General features: G+C 56.9%; 3 non-coding genes and 1 pseudogene across 3 annotated transcripts; 3 read left to right on the top strand and 1 right to left on the bottom strand.

Annotated features, from left to right (window-relative positions):
• Positions 1–2,461: 2,461 nt before the first annotated feature.
• LOC139053277 (U2 spliceosomal RNA) lies at positions 2,462–2,653 on the bottom strand. Its single transcript, XR_011510374.1, has one exon. It is a non-coding gene; the product is annotated as a U2 spliceosomal RNA (small nuclear RNA).
• Positions 2,654–8,011: 5,358 nt separating this feature from the next.
• On the top strand, positions 8,012–9,826 carry LOC139053295 (small subunit ribosomal RNA). Its single transcript, XR_011510392.1, has one exon. It is a non-coding gene; the product is annotated as a small subunit ribosomal RNA (ribosomal RNA).
• A 1,237-nt stretch (positions 9,827–11,063) lies between these two features.
• LOC139053257 (5.8S ribosomal RNA) lies at positions 11,064–11,216 on the top strand. The gene has a single exon (XR_011510355.1). It is a non-coding gene; the product is annotated as a 5.8S ribosomal RNA (ribosomal RNA).
• A 1,065-nt stretch (positions 11,217–12,281) lies between these two features.
• LOC139053249 (large subunit ribosomal RNA) overlaps positions 12,282–12,500 on the top strand; it is a 5,128-nt pseudogene continuing 4,909 nt past the window's right edge.

Raw genomic sequence — 12,500 nt, 5'->3', positions numbered from 1 at the left:
CCGTGATCATGAAGCTTAACAGCAGAGCGTGTTCATCAGATATGCCAGGGGTGACGTAACGCAAGGCGTGAATCGAATCTAAGATTGAAATGGCGTTCTGAATTCTTTTGGTTCCAGATAGAACAAACAAAAATATATAAAAAAAGCATGTCATTGATTGTCATTCAAACCTCAAGAGCGCGTGGAGAAAGTGTTCCGGTTTACATTCGGCAAATCGAAATGAACGGCTAAAATTAACCTATCGTCTGGTTTCATGCGGGAGATCACGTGCGCACGCAAATTTCTTCGTACGGGAATTTTATGAAGTGAAGGCGGCTACAGATCATTTCCTTTGTCTAGTTCATGTTCGTAGGCGCAAATTGCAAACGTAATACTTGGAGGAACGTTTCCACTAATCTACAGGGGCTCTCTCATTTCTCCGATTGCTCGCAAACACATTGCATTGCTAGTCGTGACGTTTCACAGTGACGTTTCACCATGCCCGTCGAAGTTGATTACCAGTACCGCGCCAGCGTCGACCGGCCGGCGAAGCGACGAACTCAGCAGCGCATGCGCGAGGCCCTACAACACCCCAACCGAGCTACCCTGCTTATCGGAGAGAGCGAGTGCGCGTGAACGCGGGCTCGTCTGACGATCTGGATTAAAGAAAAAAAAAAAAGTGTGTCCGAGATATTGACAAAGACAAGTGGTCGCTGTCGCTCTGAGTCTTAGCGCGTTATAGAAAACGTGGGATGGCGGTGCTTCCTCGAGGGTCTAAAAGTACAATCTTCGAACTAGCGCTCCCGGCGGAACGTGGAGCTAGCATCCTTCTTCTTGGAACGGTTTGCAATGGACTGCTTGAATGTGCCGACCACGCGTCACGGGTCGCGTATAGAGCCAACGTTTGGCAAGAACGCGTCTAGCACAACCGATCGCGGTTGCGATAACCCATCGTTGGTAGCGAAAAAAAGAAAGAAAGAAAAAAAAAACACCTACCCGCAGCTTGTTAGCAGTAACCGTAAATGTGGTTCTAAATATAGGTTCGCTGGTCACTGAAACTTTCTCATAACGCACACCACTGTAGTCCAAAAAGAACAAAGCACGCACAATGGATATGATACAGCCGTCACCGCATGATTTCGCGTTTTCCTTATTGCATTACTTTCGTGGGCATGCGCGCTAGGGCCACGCAGGCCAGGAGGCAAGGGGAAAAATAAATAAGAAATGATACGCGATCCTCAGCATTGACTTGGCTGATGTGGCACTCGCATTTATGTTCTTTACCTTAGGCGAGCGCAACGCGCCAACTGAACTCCAATTTCCCATAACGGAAATTCGTATTTGGCCATTTGGTTGTATTTTTGGCTGATGTTCGCGTTTTTCGCCCGAGCATGCGCTTCACTGCGCCGCTCGTTGCCCCTTCAATGCGGCTTCACTGCCCTGCAGGCGTGTTCTGCGTCAAGCCGAACCACCAGGCAAAAAGCCTGGGCGCCGCCATCTTGTTGAGAGCGGCGCCGGGGACACAATCGCGCCTAGCTCATTGAGTTTTCCCCCAAAACTGAACGAAATAGCCTTATTTAAATGAGAAAGATGCCGCGAGTGCCGCAACGAAGGACCTTAAGGATTACCGAAGGGTAACTGAGGGCGACGCGACGAGCTTTGGAAAGAAGAATGATGGGTGTAGCGCTACGGGGGATAAGAATAGAGCAGATTCGGGGGGTGAGCGAACAAACGCGAGCTAATGACACCTTAGTTTAAACCAAGAAAAAGAAATGGGCGTGCGCAGGGCATGCAATGTGGGGGGAAGATCATCAATTAAGGGTTACCGACTGAATTCCAAGAGAAGGGAAGCGTAGCACGGGGTGGCGGAAATTTAGGAGGGCAGATTAGATTAGGAAGGGCGCAGGCACTAGACGGCGACCGTGACCGGGCTTACACGTGACCGGAGTGCTTGGAGAATAATGGGAGAGGTCTTTGCCCTGCAGTGGTCGTAGCCAGCAGGATGATGATGACGAAAAGGTAGCAACAGGTATTCATAACATACAGGTTGGAAAGCTGAGGCACCTCTGAACCCTTGAATATATTTCGCCACACTTGGCCATACGACAAGTTTGTTTTCGAGGCGCTCGGTCCCACTGCAGCGAAAATGTTGCCGGAAATCGGGCACTCCATTTTTGTTTCATAGGGAACCTTTCTTCCACTAGGGCAGCGGATTTTCGCAGGGCGAGCTTGCTGTCGTTTACGGATCAAAGCGATAGTGAACTCCAAAATGCAGTGTTGGCTTTGAGTGGGACTTACATTGATTGCAAAACCCACGGCTAATCACCCTCCCCCCCCCCCCCCCCCCCAAGTGGCTCATTACAGCAGACAATCGTTCAGAAACACCGTCATCGTTGCGTATAGTATGGGAATGGTGCGTGTCACGTGAGTGCTCGCTTCGAGCTTGTGTTCTTCATTTTGATTGAATGAAGTCTCACCTAAGTGAGCGGGGGCCGATCCCGGAGGTAGTGCAATACCGGGCCGACCTGCGGCGGAGGTGAAGCAGGCTTCAAGCACTCCGCCAACTTCCAAAAATAGGTTTAATATCGTGGGTCCATATAGAACCCGTATCAGATATTAAGCTGATAAGAACAGATACTACACTTTGATCTTAGCCAAAAGGCCGAGAAGCGATGTCTTTCACTTCACTCCATTGTACCACTGCCTTGTGGGTGCCCTGGCGACATTGGTAACCTCAGCAACAGCGTGGGCAATCTTATAAAACCCAGCCCGTCTAGAGACTCTATGCTCTCTATCTCGCGAATCAACTCGCGACGCCTCAGTCTTTCACTGTTAACGAAACGCCGTCGCGTAGAAACGAGACCCGAGCGCAAGCTTGTTCGCAAGGCAAAACCAACGAAGGCAACCTCGTAGAAAACGGAACAGGCGAGCGGAAAACACGCGCAAGGGGAATGCTTACTTCCGTCTGAATGCGACCGCTCAAGGCGGCTTTCTTTGAGGCCTTCGTTTCAAGCCCGTGCGCAAGTGTAATACACTACGCGCATTTCCCTCATTTCCTTTTATTTACCGCAAGGCCCACTGAAAGTTTTCATACGGCACAGGCCGGGACGGATTGCAACGTGTCGATTCGACCGCTAGAATTAGGTAGCGCGCCTCATGTACGAATGAAAGAGAATGAAAAAAAAAAAATAAATAAATATAGAAAAGGCTGCGCACTCCTTCCAACCGGAAACATAGAGGGCAGGAAGATCGCCATGTGGAGCACAGGTGTTGTTAAAAAAGAAAGAAAGAAAGAAAGAAATAGCGCTACCCCATCATCTTTACCGTGTGCGTGTATACACACACACGCACACATATGCACGCGCACGCACGCGCGCGCGCGCACGCACACACACACACACACACACACACACACACACACACACATACGCACACATGCTAGCATAGCTTAAGCACAGCTGGAAAGCTCAGCCTTGCGCAAGAAAAAAGGACCACGCCCTTTCGCAAGCCCCTTTGAAACTTTTAAATGAGAAACATGTGTACAGCGAGGTCGTTCGAAACTGGCGCGAAAACGCATCCGCGCCATCTGTGTGCGGAACTAGGAAAACCTACGGCCTTCGCCATACAGAAAGAAAGGTAGATGGCGCGAGCTAACGCTCCGTTGCATACTAAGAACGAGAGCTAGTGAATAATGGCAGAAACGTCTTGGGAAGAGAGAAAAAAACAACAACAACAAAAAAAAAGAAAGACACGCAAGTTGTTGGCTCGCGCAAGCATTCTATTTTACAGCGAGTAAAGAGCATAGCAACTTCTCACAAGAGCAGCAAGAAAGACAAGAAGAACGTGAGAGAGGGGGAGAAACAGGCGCGTTTCTTTGGAATGCAGAGCATGCTGCACACACTATGAAGTGCCAAAGAGACGGGGAAAGCAGATGGCGCGATTGTGTATGTCCTCAAAGCTTGAAAACAATTTCTAAACTACAAGGTGTGCCGAAGTCCGCCTACTCTCATCAGGTTGCTCCCGCCTCCAATTGCATTTAAATTAAAATTACAGTCGCCTCAGAGGCAGAGAGAGAGAGAGAGAGAGAGAAAATGTGTACACTTGCTTCGCGCAGCTGCACCCGTTCAAATTTTACAGCAACAAGAGCACTCCCGCAGGCACAAAGTCCGCTGCCGCGTCCGCCGGGGCGGAATGCACTCGCTTCCGTAAATTGTCGTGCGGCAGACTGCTGCATCGTAGCACACCTGAAACCGCGCAGACGTCAGCGATCGCCGCGAGATCGCTGCGAGCGCTAAAGTCCGAAACCACGTCCGCCGGGGCGGCGGGAGCTCGATACCCCTTCACGAAACTTCTGCGTGTACACCGCCGCACGGCCACGGCGGAGTCGCTGGCATCCTGCGCGCAGTTGCATTGCGTCGCGCCGGGAATCGTTGAAGCCCCACGCAGACGTCGGCGTCGGCCCCGACCTGGCTGCGAGCGCTCGAAGAGACCAAGTCCGAAGCCACGTGAGCCGGGGCGGTGTGAGCGCGACTAAGTCCGAGACGACGTCAGCCGGGGCGGCGTGAGCGAGACCAAGTCCGAGACTACGTCAGCCGGGGCGGCGTGAGCGAGACCAAGTCCGAGACTACGTCAGCCGGGGCGTCGACTAAGTCCGAGACGACGTCAGCCGGGGCGTCGAGCACGCCGCGGTCGCTTTTCCCACTCTTACTCGAAAAATGGCGAAGGGGCCGCGCTAGCGTGCCTTGAATCGGTGAGCGGCGGTACCGCGGCGATCGCGAGAGCTCAAATCGGCCGTGCCAAGGCCAAATATTGGCGCTCGGCTCGGCGCAGTACGCCGCCTTGTCGCACGAGTACGGCCCCGTGGAGGTCTGGTCACTTATCGCTGCTCTTATAAGGGGCCGTACCGCCCTGGCCGACGTTGTACCGTAGTGCCGTTTTCGGCTTGCGCGTGTTCGTGGTGGTGTCCGCGCACCGCTCCGCACTCGAGAATCGTGCCCACGACGACGCGAGCGCTCGGAAGAGACGCAAGTCCGAAACCACGTGAGCCGGGGCGGTGTGAGCGCGACTAAGTCCGAGACGACGTCAGCCGGGGCGGCGTGAGCGAGACTAAGTCCGAGACTACGTCAGCCGGGGCGTCGACCAAGTCCGAGACGACGTCAGCCGGGGCGTCGAGCACGCCGCGCGCGCTTTTCCCACTCTTACTCGAAAAATGGCGAAGGGGCCGCGCTAGCGTGCCTTGAATCGGTGAGCGGCGGTACCGCGGCGATCGCGAGAGCTCAAATCGGCCGTGCCAAAGCCAAATATTGGCGCTCGGCTCGGCGCAGTACGCCGCCTTGTCGCACGAGTACGGCCCCGTGGAGGTCTGGTCACTTATCGCTGCTCTTATAAGGGGCCGTACCGCCCTGGCCGACGTTGTACCGTAGTGCCGTTTTCGGCTTGCGCGTGTTCGTGGTGGTGTCCGCGCACCGCTCCGCACTCGAGAATCGTGCCCACGACGACGCGAGCGCTCGGAAGAGACGAAAGTCCGAAACCACGTGAGCCGGGGCGGTGTGAGCGCGACTAAGTCCGAGACGACGTCAGCCGGGGCGGCGTGAGCGAGACTAAGTCCGAGACTACGTCAGCCGGGGCGTCGACCAAGTCCGAGACGACGTCAGCCGGGGCGTCGAGCACGCCGCGCGCGCTTTTCCCACTCTTACTCGAAAAATGGCGAAGGGGCCGCGCTAGCGTGCCTTGAATCGGTGAGCGGCGGTACCGCGGCGATCGCGAGAGCTCAAATCGGCCGTGCCAAAGCCAAATATTGGCGCTCGGCTCGGCGCAGTACGCCGCCTTGTCGCACGAGTACGGCCCCGTGGAGGTCTGGTCACTTATCGCTGCTCTTATAAGGGGCCGTACCGCCCTGGCCGACGTTGTACCGTAGTGCCGTTTTCGGCTTGCGCGTGTTCGTGGTGGTGTCCGCGCACCGCTCCGCACTCGAGAATCGTGCCCACGACGACGCGAGCGCTCGGAAGAGACGAAAGTCCGAAACCACGTGAGCCGGGGCGGTGTGAGCGCGACTAAGTCCGAGACGACGTCAGCCGGGGCGGCGTGAGCGAGACTAAGTCCGAGACTACGTCAGCCGGGGCGACGAGCACGCCGCGCGCGCTTTTCGCACTCTTACTCGAAAAATGGCGAAGGGGCCGCGCTAGCGTGCCTTGAATCGGTGAGCGGCGGTACCGCGGCGATCGCGAGAGCTCAAATCGGCCGTGCCAAGGCCAAATATTGGCGCTCGGCTCGGCGCAGTACGCCGCCTTGTCGCACGAGTACGGCCCCGTGGAGATCTGGTCACTTATCGCTGCTCATATAAGGGGGCCGTACCGCCCTGGCCGACGTTGTACCGTAGTGCCATTTTCGGCTTGCGCGTGTTCGTGGTGGTGTCCGCGCACCGCTCCGCACTCGAGAATCGTGCCCACGACGACGCGAGCGCTCGGAAGAGACGGAAGTCCGAAACCACGTGAGCCGGGGCGGTGTGAGCGCGACTAAGTCCGAGACGACGTCAGCCGGGGCGGCGTGAGCGAGACTAAGTCCGAGACTACGTCAGCCGGGGCGACGAGCACGCCGCGCGCGCTTTTCGCACTCTTACTCGAAAAATGGCGAAGGGGCCGCGCTAGCGTGCCTTGAATCGGTGAGCGGCGGTACCGCGGCGATCGCGAGAGCTCAAATCGGCCGTGCCAAGGCCAAATATTGGCGCTCGGCTCGGCGCAGTACGCCGCCTTGTCGCACGAGTACGGCCCCGTGGAGATCTGGTCACTTATCGCTGCTCACATAAGGGGGCCGTACCGCCCTGGCCGACGTTGTACCGTAGTGCCGTTTTCGGCTTGCGCGTGTTCGTGGTGGTGTCCGCGCACCGCTCCGCACTCGAGAATCGTGCCCACGACGACGCGAGCGCTCGGAAGAGACAGAAGTCCGAAACCACCTGAGCCGGGCCGCGGCGGGAGCTCGACGCCCGTCACGCAACTTTGGCGTACAAGCCACCGCACGGCCGCGACTGAGTCGTCGCCACCGTCCGGCTGGCTGCACTATAGCACGCCGGGAACCGGGAAAGAACCGCGCAGAGGTCGTCGTTTTGCCGCGGCGTTGGCGCGAGCGCGCGAAGAGACAAAGTCCGAAACGGCGTCAGCCGGGGTGTCGAGCACGCCGCCCGCGCCGGTCGCACTCGTGCTCGGAAACGGCGAAAGGGCCGCGCTAGCGTGCGGCCCCGTAGGGGCACAGAAAGGCGATTGTTCTGGAAACCGCGCTGTCCATAGGCGAGAGATTGCCGTTCGCGCATTCGGTCGACGCGCTGCGCTTTCACGACTTCGGCATTGCGCTGCCGACGTAAGCTTTCCATCTCGCTCGCGGCGCTGCGAGGCGGCACGATTTTCGCCAAACGCTCGTCGAAAGTGGCACGAGTACGGCCCCATGGAGATTTGGGAACTTATCGCTGCTATTATATGGGGGTCCCAGAGAGCAGTCGCCCCCAAAAGCGACCTGGGTGTTTGATATGCGGCGGGCTTCGTGCCCGTCAAGCGTGTCCCCGGTATCGCTCCCGTGGATCCCACAGCTGACGTCTGCAGCCTCATCCGCTTGATGCGTTAGGGGCTGGTTGTCGGACGACGCTTTCTCCACGATATCGAGTTGTGTTCCGCATCGTCCTCGGACGAGTCAAATGCGAAAGCGCCGAAGGCGCGGGCGTGACCCGTCGCCTGGCGGCTTTGCCGTCTCGGCTACGTTGCAAGTGTCGGTCGGTCCACCTGTGCTGCGGGCTCAAGAGAAACCGCAAGCCGTGATCGAGTCGACACAACCAGTCTATCGAGAATGTTGCGTGCTTCTTGCCGCGTGGCGATACCCGGCCCTTCGGGGAGGGCGCCGTAGCGAGCTCGAACGCCGTCGTCTCGGACTGTGCAAAGTGCTACTCTTTGCAAGAACGAAGCGTGCTGGGGCGCCTGAAGGTGGCCTCGGCATCGCAAAAACGGCGTCCGGCCTGCTTGACAGGCGGGACGCGCAGTTGAACGATTACCTGGTTGATCCTGCCAGTAATCATATGCTTGTCTCAAAGATTAAGCCATGCATGTCTAAGTACATGCCGAAATAAGGCGAAACCGCGAATGGCTCATTAAATCAGTTATGGTTCCTTAGATCGTTTCTTCCTACTTGGATAACTGTGGCAATTCTAGAGCTAATACATGCAGTGAGCCTGAAGCCCTTTGGGCGACGGGTGCTTTTATTAGACCAAGATCGATCGGGTTTCGGCCCGTATTGTGTGGTGACTCTGGATAACTTTGTGCTGATCGCATGGCCACGAGCCGGCGACGTTTCTTTCAAGTGTCTGCCTTATCAACTTTCGATGGTAGGTTACTTGCTTACCATGGTTGTTACGGGTAACGGAGAATCAGGGTTCGATTCCGGAGAGGGAGCCTGAGAAACGGCTACCACATCCAAGGAAGGCAGCAGGCGCGCAAATTACCCACTCCCGGCACGGGGAGGTAGTGACGAAAAATAACAATACGGGACTCTTTTGAGGCCCCGTAATTGAAATGAGTACACTCTAAATCCTTTAACGAGGATCAATTGGAGGGCAAGTCTGGTGCCAGCAGCCGCGGTAATTCCAGCTCCAATAGCGTATACTAAAGCTGCTGCGGTTAAAAAGCTCGTAGTTGGATCTCAGTTCCAGACGAGTAGTGCATCTACCCGATGCGACGGCTCGGACTGAACATCATGCCGGTCCTTTCTTGGTGCACTTCATTGTGTGCCTCGAGAAGGCCGGTGCTTTTACTTTGAAAAAATTAGAGTGCTCAACGCAGGCGAGTCGCCTGAATAAACTTGCATGGAATAATAGAACAAGACCTCGTTTCTGTTCTGTTGGTTTTTGGAATACGAGGTAATGATTAAGAGGGACAGACGGGGGCATTCGTATTGCGGCGCTAGAGGTGAAATTCTTGGACCGTCGCAAGACGAACTACTGCGAAAGCATTTGCCAAGAATGTTTTCTTTGATCAAGAACGAAAGTCAGAGGTTCGAAGGCGATCAGATACCGCCCTAGTTCTGACCATAAACGATGCCAACCAGCGATCCGCCTGAGTTACTCAAATGACTCGGCGGGCAGCTTCCGGGAAACCAAAGTGTTTGGGTTCCGGGGGAAGTATGGTTGCAAAGCTGAAACTTAAAGGAATTGACGGAAGGGCACCACCAGGAGTGGAGCCTGCGGCTTAATTTGACTCAACACGGGAAAACTTACCCGGCCCGGACACTGGGAGGATTGACAGATTGAGAGCTCTTTCTTGATTCGGTGGATGGTGGTGCATGGCCGTTCTTAGTTGGTGGAGCGATTTGTCTGGTTAATTCCGATAACGAACGAGACTCTAGCCTATTAAATAGGTGCGGGGTTCCCAGCACCTTACAACCTTCTTAGAGGGACAAGCGGCTCCTAGCCGCACGAAACAGAGCAATAACAGGTCTGTGATGCCCTTAGATGTCCGGGGCCGCACGCGCGCTACACTGAAGGAAGCAGCGTGTCTTTATCCCTGTCTGAAAAGACTGGGTAACCCGTGGAACTTCTTTCGTGATTGGGATAGGGGCTTGCAATTGTTCCCCTTGAACGAGGAATTCCCAGTAAGCGCGAGTCATAAGCTCGCGTTGATTACGTCCCTGCCCTTTGTACACACCGCCCGTCGCTACTACCGATTGAATGATTTAGTGAGGTCTTCGGACCGATGTCCGGCGCGGCCTTTCGGTTGCGCCGGTCTGTTGGAAAGATGACCAAACTTGATCATTTAGAGGAAGTAAAAGTCGTAACAAGGTTTCCGTAGGTGAACCTGCGGAAGGATCATTACCGGATTGTTCGAGGGTGACGAGCGCCATTGTTTCTACCCCGTGTGGGTGAAGCAGCTCGCTGCGCCCGACGCTTTCCGCCGCTGGCCCCGCTTGGACGCGGGGACGGCTATACCCGAACATGCCGGGGATTGCCCGAATTTCGAAGGGCGCCCCGTGCCAAATTTGTTGCGCCCAGTGGACGCCGGCTGCAACCTTGGACGGTTGGCTTGGCCGCGCCCGCGGGTAGAAACGGCGTAACGCACACTGTTGGGTGGGCTTTCTGAAGTCCGCCTCGGCACTCTTGCGCGGAATGGGAGTAAGACGACCCGACCTGCTGCTCTTGCCCAGTACGAGGGGAACGGCGAAGCGTGCGGTCGGTCAAGGAACTGACGGTCGAGAGCTAATGCCGCTGCCGCTTAGTACACACGGAACCGTGGTGCGAGCGCTCTCCCGTCCTCCGCGGCAAACGCTGCCGAGTCTGAAAAGGCTGGCGGCTGCCGGTCGCTTCCTGCGGCGAGTGTGGAGTAACGACCCGACTTTGTTGCTGCCCAAGTACTAAAGGAACGGTGCGGCGCTCGGTCGGTCATGGAACCGGCGGTATTGAGGGTGCGGCTGCCAAGTACGGAAGGAACCGTGGCCTAAAGCACTCTCCCGTCCTCCGCGGCAAATTCCACCGCGCCCGAAAGGGCCGGAGGCTGCCGGTCGGCTCCCGCTCGTGACGCGCGAGGTGTCGAGTTCGCGGTTCAATGCGACGACGTCTGCAGGCTATTTGCCCGCCGCCGAGGGAAAGGCGGCGTTGCTGCGAAGTACCGAAGGAAACGCGGCTTTGCTACGTCGGAAGCGTTCTGCGGTTTGCGGACTTGTGCGCTTTGGGAAGGCGCCGCACGTCGAAAGAGGAAGTACGGACAGACGAGGGACTGTAATCCCGTATTCGAACGCACTTGCGGCCAGGCCCTTGCTGGCTTCGTCTTCCGCCTCAAGTAGACTTGTTGTGGCTCCGGCGCAGAGAGCCGTCCCTGGCACTGGCCGAGTGGCTTTGGAGAGCTGCGCGAGTACGCGCGCGCCAAGCTCTTGTCTTTCGTCTCGAGTAGGCTGTTGGATCAGCAGCGGTCATGCGGAAACGCGTGACCGCCGAACGAAAGAGCGAAACAGGAGTAGCGCACGCCGAAAGGCGCTCTTCGAAACCACACACAGGGAGACGCCACGTGCCTGAAACACTGGTTGTACTGTACTGAATTGAACAAACTATTTTTCACGACTCTAAGCGGTGGATCACTCGGTTCTCGGGTCGATGAAGAACGCAGCCAGCTGCGAGACTTGGTGTGAATTGCAGGACACACTGAGCACTGATTCTTTGAACGCACATTGCGGCCTTGGGTCTTCCCTTGGCTTCGTCTGTCTGAGGGTCGGATCACATATCAAGAGAGCCTTCGGCGCACAGGGAACGTGCGTCCGTCGACTCGTTTTGACCGCGTCGGCATCATGGACAGTACGTTGAGCGCTGAAGCCACGCGCCAGCAACCTCACGAGAAGGAGACGGTGGCGAGCCGTCGTGCCAAATCTTCGAAGAGACGGAAACGAGGCATTACTACTGCAGCGTGACGAGTGCGCGCCTCTGGCAAGACCGCCGCAGGATGGAGTCGGATACCTGCAGGGAAAGAGCGGTCCAAGCTCGAGGCGCGAACGTCTGTTGCCTTGTAGCGCGCACCTTTGCGAGAGAGTCGGAAGCGATCGCAATTTGCGTTGTTTGCCTTCGGAGTACGTCGAGCTCCAGAGCTGGTCGCTCGCTCACGTCACCGCAGCTGTGTGGGCGCCCTTCCGGGCTTCGTCGCACGAATGGGAATCGGCAGATTCGTGCGAGGAGCGGGGAGGAGAAGGGTGGCCCCCGAAAGCGGTTCGACGCGAGAGCGCCGTCTGCGAGCGAGAAGAGCACGGCACGGCGGAGAATTGCCGCGAGACGGAAAATGTCTCCCTCGAGAGCGTTGGCCGAGCTGAAGCGTTCCGTCGTAGTCCGCCGTCGGTCCAAGTGCTTCGCAGTCTCTGTCCCCTTAAGACTGGGCCACTCCAGTTGGGGCAGGGGCGACGCTACACGAGACGATGCCTCCCGCCAGGTTTTAGTCGCCCCTGCGGTGCCCGCTGAAGCGGCGCGCTGCTAAGGCGATCTTTGCCTCGGTGGTGTTTTGGGCTTCAGACACGGTCGCTTACCACGCAACTGCTCGTGCGCCGCACGCGTGCAGGCGGTTCACCGCCTGCCAGCCTCGTCTATAAGTAGCTCCGTGTTGGGCGAAGGACGTGGTAGGGCGTCGCACTCGGTTGGCGCTGGGTTTTCGAACGTGTCGAGTCCGTTTCGGCATGTACCGCTCGTATGACGCACGCGCGCAGGCGTTGTGCCGCCTGCCAGCCTCGTCCGTAAGGACGTGGCAGGGCGTCGTACTCGGTCGTGCTGGAATGGGCGAAAGCGATGTATCCGTTGTCGACCTCAGATCAGGCGAGACAACCCGCTGAATTTAAGCATATCACTAAGCGGAGGAAAAGAAACCAACAGGGATTCCCTGAGTAGCTGCGAGCGAAACGGGACCGAGCCCAGCACCGAATCCCCCGTCCTTGCAGGCGGTCGGGAAATGTGGTGTATGGGAGGCGACGTTCTCGGGTGTTTGCGACGGTGCAAGTCCCCCTGACAGGGGCTTGTCCCA

Source organism: Dermacentor albipictus, unplaced genomic scaffold (assembly GCF_038994185.2).
Source record: "Dermacentor albipictus isolate Rhodes 1998 colony unplaced genomic scaffold, USDA_Dalb.pri_finalv2 scaffold_84, whole genome shotgun sequence".
NCBI classification, from domain to species: Eukaryota; Metazoa; Arthropoda; class Arachnida; order Ixodida; family Ixodidae; genus Dermacentor; species Dermacentor albipictus.
Note: the sequence above shows the minus strand (reverse complement) of the source record. Positions and strands in the feature narration are given on the sequence as shown.